The sequence below is a fragment of the Myodes glareolus genome, chromosome 10, assembly GCF_982192425.1.
Source record: "Myodes glareolus chromosome 10, mMyoGla1.1, whole genome shotgun sequence".
NCBI classification, from domain to species: Eukaryota; Metazoa; Chordata; class Mammalia; order Rodentia; family Cricetidae; genus Myodes; species Myodes glareolus.
Genome location: NC_142035.1, coordinates 49,050,233 through 49,060,284, shown reverse-complemented (window position 1 = coordinate 49,060,284; position 10,052 = coordinate 49,050,233). Strand labels below are relative to the sequence as shown.

Here is a 10,052-nt window from a genome sequence, read left to right as displayed (position 1 = left end):
ACTTGGGTCAGCCCTGCGTGTCTGCCTGTCCAAGCCATGTTCTCCAGGCAGCTGACTGTGACAAGCTGGCACTTTGTTCTTCTCCGGGTTCCTGTGACCGACTATTCTGAATACAAACCAGGGAAGGAAGCAAAGACTGTTAACACTGAAAAATCGCACGGTCCACCTCTGTCTTCTATTAGGAGTTTTTAAGTGGCCTTTAATAAATATGTTAGTCACCTACGTTTGTCATGTCCTCTGTCCCCTTTTGACTTCTAGGATTGTGTGGTAGGCCAGCTGTTCTTAATTCTCACAAGGTGCCCACTGTGGGCTCCATAGTTGTTGCCTTACAGACTTTTCCTGGGGAGACATAACACACACACATCTACTCACCCAAAGTATGAATACCACTGATGTCCAACTTAGTGAACCAACGAGTTTTATTGGGGTTATTTATAGGAATATAACTGAGGGACTGATTATAGGAACAGATAGGATTCAAAGACAGCCACATCACCAAATCCCAGCCAATGTGGGTGACAATTCACAGAGCTGGAAGAGTGTGTGGCGTAGCCTGCAGCAGCTCAACAGGTTGGAACGTATCCTTTCCAGGTGGCTCAGGTTGGTCTGATGCTCTTCCAGGCAGCTTTGCTGGTCTTGGTTCTTCTGGGAAGTTTGGCTGGTCTCTGCTTCCTCCAGGCCTCTCTGGGTCTTGTCTGAGAATCTTTTTTTGCTGACTCTCAACGGTCTTTACCATTTAAATGCTCTTGTGGGAGAGTTCTTGTGAATCTGATCATCTTCAGGGACTTGCTGAAACTATTTTGAGTGGTTTGCTTCAGATATTAAGCTTAAACAAGCTTTTGTGGAGAATGTCACTTCCCCTTAGAACCTGCTGTCTTAAGAAGTTTCTCTCCAAAATGGAAAGTCTTAACCTCAGAGAGAATTGCTACACGGCAACAGTCTGCTTGAGACTCTGGGGGGAAGTGTACTTTTCGGCACTATAGGGGTTTTTTGTCAAGATACACAAATGGGGGTGGTCATGAGATCAGTGTAGACACAACGTGCTTTTTCTGGAACTGAAAACTGGACAAACACACGGACACATACTCACTGTGTAGGAGAAAGAAAACCTCTCTCCCAGCCTACTTGATATCTCGGAGCACATAAGCTTGGGGCCCCCTGTTAGTGGTCATTCTCGCTTCTAAATGCTGGAAGTCTGCAAGCAGGATAAAGGAGAGCAGAGATGATGGCCCTGTAGGATCCCTCTATCTAGTCATTCCTAAAACCACCTCTCAAGAACAAAAGCAACCCTCCAAAGTCTGCCCTTTCTCAACGATGATTTGGGTTTGTCAACAGAAGCTGCAAAAATGGTGATCACCGGGCTGGAGAGATGGCTCGGAGGTTAAGAGCACTGATTGTTCTTCCAGAGGTCCTGAGTTCAATTCCCAGCAACCACATGGTGGCTCACAACCATCTGTAATGAAATCTGGTGCCCTCTTCTGGCCTGCAGGCACACATGCAGACAGAACACTGTAAACAAAATAAATAAATTAATTAATTTTAAAAAAAAATGGTGATCACCACACTGCAATGGGCACCTGCTGGGTGGAGGTCTGTAGCCATCCGGAAGCCATGCCTGCTTCATAAACACGTTCCTATCCTCCTTGTTTAAGACTTAGCATCGCTTTCCTCTGCTAAACGCATCTAGAGGAATTGTGGGTACTGATACCCCTATGCCTCACTCCACATTACCTGTGCCTCCACCCAGGCCAGACAAGTCAGCATTGAGGCTCTTCCAAGCAGCCCTAAAATATCTCCCATGTTCTTCCATGCCCTGCCTCTCCTTCTCTCTTTGGGAGGGATACAGAAAATCTAGACAAGAACTCACAATCCTATAAGATGTCAGGGACTATGAGGAGCTGACCACAGCCGTTTCCTTCTTTCACAAATATAATATGGTAACACCTTGGACTCTAGCCTAGAGCTCTCATCACGGGGAAGTCTCAGCTTAATGACCGTAGGTATTTATTGAGCTTCTAGTCTATGCTTGCCTAGTTCTCACCCATGCTTCTCTTCATCTTGCACTGCCCATGACTGCCTCTCTCCTCATCTGTCTTCTCTATAGCATGAATATCCCAAAAGACAGGTCCTTATCTGTCTTCACCTCTGCACTGAGCTCCAGGTATCCAGTTAATTTCTGGGCACACTGTCAGTGCTTAGGAAATGTTGACAGATTGAATTCGCAAATGACCAGTTGCACCGAGTTGCTGTGAGGCTTACATACGGTTCTGAGGGAGAAGGTACATGGCACACGGGAGGTCATCAGCAAATATTCACAGAGGGAAAAGTGAGCTAGGGAAGACAAACGTGGGCTGGGCCAGGCTTTCACGGGAGGGCTTACTTCAGCGACGTTTTATCCTACCTCAGACTCTTCAAAGAACTCATTTCTTCCTGGTCTTTCTGGGTAATCACAGGCTCTGCAAAGGAGCCTCCATCCAGAGGCTCTGGGCTGCGGCAAGGGTGCCACATCACTTCAAGAAATAACTCGTGGAAGGCTTGTGCTGTAAGAGCAGACTTCTCACCCTTGCCTGGGTGTGGGATGCCTGGTGTGCCTTTAGGGAAAGAAATCTTCTCTCAGCTGCAAGTTTTATCTTGAGAAAGGTTAACTCTTTGTGCCCTGTCCTTGTTCCAGACAGGCTACAGAGACTTAGCTCCTGCAGAAGAATGTTCAATGGCCACTCCCTAGCAGGAAAGAGATGGCTGCACCACGGCTGTGGTAAACAGTGCTTACCATCAACCGAAAAACCTGTGGGGGGTTGTTTAGATTAGGTTAGCCTCTGGGCATGCTTATGAGAGATTATCTTGATCAGGTACACTGAGATGAGAAAATCCACTGGAAAAGCGGGAAGCACCATTCCCAAGGCATGGGTACTAGATTGCAGAACTAGGAGAAGGCTGGCTGGGTGCAGGTATTCATGATTTTCCTTTATCCTGACGGCAGAGGCAGTGTGCCCAGCTGTTTCAAGTCCTGACACCTTGATTTCTGCATCATGATGAACTATGCCCTCAAACTATGAGCCAAAATAAACCTTTCCTTCCTTTGGTCAGGGTACTTTATCATAGCAATGGGAAAAGCAACGAGGGTAGTGCCCAGGCAGCATAAAAAGTAGTTCACTGCTTGAGCCCTGGAACCAAGCTGCCTATAGTCGATCCTGGCTTCATGAGACCTGGGACGACTCAGCATCACTAATCTTGATTTCTCACCTATAAAAGAGGATGCTGATATTAATAATACCCACCCTAGAGGGTTGTTACAAAGGTAACTCCGTTGTTTGGATAACTAATGAAATGTTTTCGCATGCCTCTGCTTCCGTTACTAGTATGGTAGCTTCAGAAGATAAACTGATATAAACAAAAACTCTGTTTGTTTTGTCCTCATTAATTTTTAAAGGGCCATAAAAGGTTCCCTAAGACCCAAATGTTGGAAACCATTCTCTCTTCAATAAGGATGATCACTCCAACCCTTAGTCCTTACGATTCTTATAACACTTGCCCAACAATGGGGACAGATGTGAAAGTGTCTAGGTCACTTCTAGGAAATCCCCCACTTCCCACTAGACTATACATTGCCCTGCTTTGTGTTTCACACAAACATGAACTGTGCAATCTTAGGCAAGATACTTCCCCGCCTCGAGCCTGCTTCCTCATCTGTAAACCAGGACTTTAGAATATTTACCTACCTTGTAGTTCATACAAGAATTGGATGGGCCAATGCATCTGCATTATTAATACACACAGTTAACACACCACAGGGTGCTACAGGTGACTGCAGCAACAGAAATTTGTCTTCTCAAAAGTTCTGGAGGGTGGAGTCCAAGATCCACCTGTTAGCAGAAGTAGTTCCTGTGGGGTTCTCTTCCGTTGGCTTTCAGAAGGCCATCTGCTCCCTGTGGCTTCATAGGTCACCCCTCAGTGTATGTCTATGTCCTGACCTGCTCTTCAAATAAAGACATCATGGTGTGGATTAAGGGTCTCCCATTGACTCATTTTAACTTAATTACCTCTTTAAAGACCCTGTCTCCAAATACAATCACATCCTAAAATACTAAGATGTAGGAATGGGGGAAAAGAAGTGGGAAAGCCCACAGTTCAGTTTATTAAAGCATCCAAAAACCTTCTTCCCTGGGGCCTCAACTGTACTTCTTTCTCCTCCATCAACCTAGAGCTCTAGCCATTAGTTTGGACCATTAAACCCTGCCATTGGGTACCTCAGGAGAGGGAATGAGCTCAGGCAAGGCTATTCTCTACTGGACAGCCCCAAAGGGAGCTCTCTGCTGACATACTGGGCACCGAGCACAAACACAGCCTTACCTGCACCTTTGCCTTTTCCGAGCCTTGATTTCCAAAACTGCAAAACTGGAGAATGTGACTTGTAATGAAAGCAGTGAACTTCAGCCTCTGCTGTCATCTTTATTTGTGTAGGGACCACAAACGCTAAGTACACATTAGGAGGGAGGTGCGGTGCTAGAGATGCTGTGAAAATCCTGTCCCTGCTGGAGCTGATGCTATCCTGGGGACTGGAGACAACCAGGAACTAAACAAACAGGCAAGCGAAATGCATAGCATGTCAACAGTGATTAAGTACTGTGAAGGAACAACAATTAAACCAGAGAAGGGGAGTAGGGAGTGTGCCAAGTGTGGCAGTGGTGTGCACTTGGAGCAAGAAAGTCCTATCTGTGAATACGGCAAGGTAAGGGTGTCTTGGCATCTCATGGCTATCTCAGGGCAGTGCCTTACAGGCAGAAGGACAGTGAATGTGCCCCGCACACCCACAAAAGTGTTGCTCGAGCTGAATGAGTAAAGAGTGCCCTGACCACAGGAGAAGTAAGAGAACCAGCTCCATTCAGCCAGGACAGAACTTCCCAGACCACCAAAAGGACCTGGCTTTTCCTGTGTGCACAACGGAGAGCACCGGAGTATCCTGGGATCAGCAGGGAGTGTAACCCTTATCAGAGTGTAACCAGATGACCAGATGATATTGCATCAGATTCCCAGCTCCAGATGTCTACTCCAGCCCCCCAATCCTACACGGTGCCACCCAGCTACCTGCTGCTGTAGCTTCCACCCACAGTCATGCTCCTAGCCTGTCAGCCTTTCTCCTGATCCCTCAAACCTCACTCTACTTACTTACTCCTCTGGAAACCATTGTAGAGCCCTAACTCTGCTCTCACCGACCCCCTCCACTTCCAAGAACCAAGAGATAGTTAGGAAACACGTCTGAGAACCCAGGCGTGGGGTTGAAATTCTCTCTCTCTCCTTAGAGTCTCTGGGGCCCATCTCTGAACATGTGAGCAAATGACAATGCTAGACCCAGGGTAAACTGAGTCCCAGATGTTGGGTTCTGTAAAATGCAGCACAGTACAGTCATGGAGGTAACAGACGTCAGCACTTTTAGCCGGTCTGTGTTTGGCAATAGCAAAACCAAGAAACTATTGCCACCAAGAGAAAAATCTATGATCACAAGGTTTGTTTATCCACTGGCTGCCCCACCCCCATCCCAAGTCCACTCGTATTCAAGAACTGAGACTGAGAGGAATATAGCTGCCCACTACCATTCAAACTTCGCTGTCCACCTGCTCCCACACAATTGTGACATGAAAAGAAAGAGCCCATACAGGATACAATCTTGGGAATGTATCTGGAGTATTTAGTACACATGGCCACGACCCCAGTAGTCATGTCACATGTGTAGGGTACCTGGCAGATGCCTGATAGACACGGCAATGCTCTTGGTGAGTTGTAGCCACCTCTGTGCCAGAGAGACTTAGAAATGAACTCCTGTGAGTCTCAAGACAGAGAATTCCCTTAGAAGTCCAGCCGCTTATATCAGTAGTAGTAGTAGTTGATCACTGGTTCTGTCCTATGCATGATTCCGCTTAGCAGAATCCACTGGCTGCCTCTCCTCCCCCTTGACCCAGTCATTCAGTCGAGGGCAAAAAGTGATGAGTCCCTCCCCCATCTAGGTAGTAAGTGCTAGAGCCAAGATTTGAAAGTGAGTCTGAGCCCTTGAGCTTTTTCCCTGAGAGGCAGCCTAGTGATTAAAGTCAGAGCCCCTCCAGAGCAGCCACAAGGGTTCAAAGGTAATCTGTTCCCTCTTCAATATCCTCATCCAGAAAATCTTGGGACCTCCTTTGAGAAACTGCTTTGGGGATTAAGGAGGAGCCACGTTTAGAGTGACATCTAACTTTAGGTAGCCATCTTCTCTGAAAGCTTGCTCTAATCATCCCACATGTCCCTCCTCATGGCCCAGGGCATCTCTACCCACTGTCTCTGCTTCTCCTGCTCTCTTACATTTTTTGCTTGTTGCCATCTTTTCAGGGGCATATGCCTTGCTTTAAAAATCCTCTCGTGGCTAATTTCTTCCCTTTCTTGCTCCTGTCTGGGCACTAAACCCTAACCCTACGTTTTCCTGCTGCATAAACCCAAGCTGAGCCCAGGATAGCCATTCTAACCAGTGCTATTTTCAAATGTAGCCTTCTAGAATTTTTTCCTGGAGAACTCCCTAAGTGCAGTGTGGTTCCACTCAAGAGCATCAAATTCTGTAGGCCAAGGTGTGGTCAGGGAATCTGCATTTTTAACCAGACCTTCATAAGGGAGAGAGACTGGCTTTTGGATTGTACTCTGGGAAGCACCCATCTCCCTCAGTTTCCTCATTTGTAAGAGGAATGTACAGAACTTCCCTCCCAAACGAAATGATTTATCTACAAACAAACATCCTTTATCCTGGCTTAGTTTCTGTATGATTGCTTTTTGTCTGTCCTTCCCATTCTGTTTCTGTTGGGTTCGGATTCTTTTCCTCAGTCCCTACTCTTTACCTGAAGCAGACCCAACTCCAGAGTGGAAATGGAAAATCCGAGCAAGGTGTGGAGTCGGGTGGGGTTTCTGTGAGGGCTGGAGACTCCCAAACCACCTAAGTGACCCTTCTCACTCCTGGAAGCCTGCACCCAGCAGTCCCTTACGATGGAGCATCCCGCCCCTGCAGCCTCCACAGCCAGGAAGCCCAGGGAAGAGGAGGAATCTATTGTGCAGGAATGGCCTGCTGCTATGGAAACCAGCGCTCGGGAAACTCAGCAAAGATCCATTCTGGGGAGCCCGGTTGCCTTGGGGGAGGGGAAGAGGCCAAACTGCGTCTCGGACTTTGCCCTCCCATTACCCATCCTGTGATGCCGGGCAAGTCACTTAACCTCTCTGAGCCCTCCTTTCCCTCACCGGCCTGGGAGCAGCAGCCCCCATTAGCAGCAGATAATCCCAGCCACCGATGACTGAATGTCGCGCTGCGGCTTTCAAGACTGAAGATGGGCCAAATTGCTGTGAGCTTGCTTTCATTACCGCAAGCTCAAAATATTCCAGTGCCAGCTTGCTGCGCGACCCTGTGCCACGGAGGACCGGCAACGATTGCCATGATTGAATTCCCTCTCTCGGAGGCACTGGGTCCACCCTTAACACACACACTACCATACACACGCAGACGCAGCGTGCACACAGGTGCTGAGCTCGGCTGCCCACAAGAAAGCTCCGTGTCTGCAGGGAGCTCTCGCTCTTAGTATCTCTGCCATCTGCAGCGCCATGGTCAGGACGGTCTGAGGGCTTCCCTAGACTACATACTTCAGAAGGCCTAAATTCAAGCCCCAAAGCCTGACCTTGGAGGCTCTTAGCATCTCTGCCCTGCCCCTCCCTCCTCCATACATATAAATCTCTGGATTTATGAGACCCTTTCCCAAGAGGCAAGAGTCATATCTACAAATCACCCAGCACCTGGCCTACTTAGGTTCCTGTGAGGCTAGCAAAGGCAGAGGCCAAGGGCACAGACACTCAAGGCATGGAAACTGTCACCACCCACCCAAGGAACATCACTGAAAATTTTACCTGCTGTGCCTTGACTTCCTAGTACACACCTCCCTGTCCACAGTAATAGGTCACACACTTGAGCTCAACACATATAGCCATAGCACATACAGATCCCCCCATGCACTGCGAGCTCCCATTCGCCCAGTGTTGTTGATGTAGGAGTCCCCTCTTTGTGCTGTGATTACCATTAATGAATAAAGAAACTGCCTTGGCCTGTTGATAGGGCAGAGCTTAGGTAGGCAGGGAACTGAATGCTGGGAGGAAGAGGGGCAGAGTCAGAGGACCGCCATGGAGCTGCCAGAGAGACGCTGGGAATCTTACCACTGCCACGTGGCGATATACAGATTAATAAAAATGGGTTAAATTAATGTAAGAGTTAGCTCATAAGAAGCTAGAGCTAATGGGCCAAGCAGTGACTTAATGAATACAGTTTCTATTTGGTTATTTTGGTTTGGGGCGGCCGGGACCAACAAGCTGCCCTTCCAGCTACATGTCGGGACTCTCCAAAACTGCTGTGTACCTTGTTTGCCACCTCCTTGACTTCGTTGATATGGTTCCCTTGCCCATAAAACCCTGCTGCATGGGTTTCTCCAGCACTCTTGAGATCCCCTAGCACCGCTAATGGCCCTCAATTTACAGAGAACTTGAGCTCAAGATCACACTGGGTATGTGGACAGCGAGTCTGCTTCAGAACATATAGCTTCCAGGAGACACAGGGTCCAGCTGCTCCAAAGAACATCCATGTATGCACTCCTTCCACCAGCCCGGCTGTTTGTTTTTTTAACAAACAGCTCCAGGCAGATGGTTCAGTGCTGAGGACCCAGGAATGAGCAAGGCCAGCTGAGATAAGAGCATGCAGCCAAGAGAAGCATACAGATGTTAAACAGGTGATTACAAGCAAGGTGGGTGCTGCAAAGACCTCCAGGAGTGACATAGAGGGACACCACCACTTCCCATTTGTATGAGGTTCTGTAGCTGTAGGGTTGGGCCTCGGGGGCCTCTGGGGTCTCTGGGGCTGGCACAGAACCACTTCAAAATGTCCCAGGTCCGCAGACTCTGTACCTGGGGGCAGAGGACACTCTGGGGGCTCAGAGAAGCACAAGAGAGACCTGAGTTGTAGGGTGATGCTTTCCAATCACTCATCCAGTCTCGGGCAGGCTCCTTCTCCCAGCCAGCCACCTGATGGGGAGAATTAGTCTTAGTTCACAGATAAACAAACTGAGGCCTGGAAGAGTCGAGCAACCACCTGCTAAATAAGCATACAGGTAACCGGGGAAATAGTCAGCACCCAGCAGGCTGGTCTTACCCAGGATCTTTTTCACTTTATGACAGCATTTAGCAACAGAGAACTGGTGACCCTGACCATCGCGCTGAATGGGTGGGTATCCAGCGAGGTAGCTCCAGTTACCAGCTCTGCGGTTCTCCACCATTTGTCAAACTTGTCCGAGTTGTTTCCCATCTGGAGCTCTGGCATGATGGCACTTCTGAAGGGTTTTCCTGCTGAGTCTGTCCCCTCTCCCTCTCTATCCCTCTGCTCAACCCGCTGGGCTCTGGGGCTCTTCTAACAGGCAGGACCTAACCCTTCTCAGCATGCTGCTCCCTCAGCCTGAAAGCCTTTCCTCCCCGTAGCTCTGCTCAGAGACCTCCTTGGCATCCTGGCAGAAACTGGTCCTATGCCACCACCCTGGATGCCACTCAGCCTGTGTTTTTCTCCCTTACACGCCCACCAGCTCCCACTCCCAGCCTCTTGCAGCAGAGGGGGAGGCTTTGCTTAATTTGCTGTTGTTTCCCAGCCAAGGCACTTGACTAAGGCCACCCCGAGTTAGCAAGCCCATAGAAGCCCATGCCAGACCTCTGCGCTTCCATGGCCTATGCGTACCCTTGGCAGCTCAGAACGGGAGCCCTGTCTCTCTAGCCATCTGGTGGCCGGATTGGTTCTAAGCATACCTGCTCCCAAGTCAACCAGACAGCAAGGCCAAGGCAGATTGTATTCACAACTATACAAACGGGCTGCAGGCAACCTTCCTCCTATACAACGAATTCTGAAGAAGGGCACTGGATTCCATGGGCCCTTTTCTCCAGCACCCTGGAGCTGACAGGCAATGGGAAACCAGGCCTAGGCTTGGCAAAACCTTTCAGGGGCTCCAAGCCGAGTGCCAGGTCCC

The 10,052-nt window shown here is 48.9% G+C and overlaps 1 long non-coding RNA gene across 1 annotated transcript; it reads right to left on the bottom strand.

Annotated features, from left to right (window-relative positions):
- Window positions 1-407: 407 nt before the first annotated feature.
- Window positions 408-5,681, bottom strand: LOC125416795 (uncharacterized). Its single transcript, XR_015739078.1, has 3 exons — window positions 4,351-5,681; window positions 2,402-3,971; window positions 408-1,509 (listed from the first exon to the last, which is right to left on the bottom strand). It is a non-coding gene; the product is annotated as an uncharacterized LOC125416795 (long non-coding RNA).
- Window positions 5,682-10,052: the final 4,371 nt, after the last annotated feature.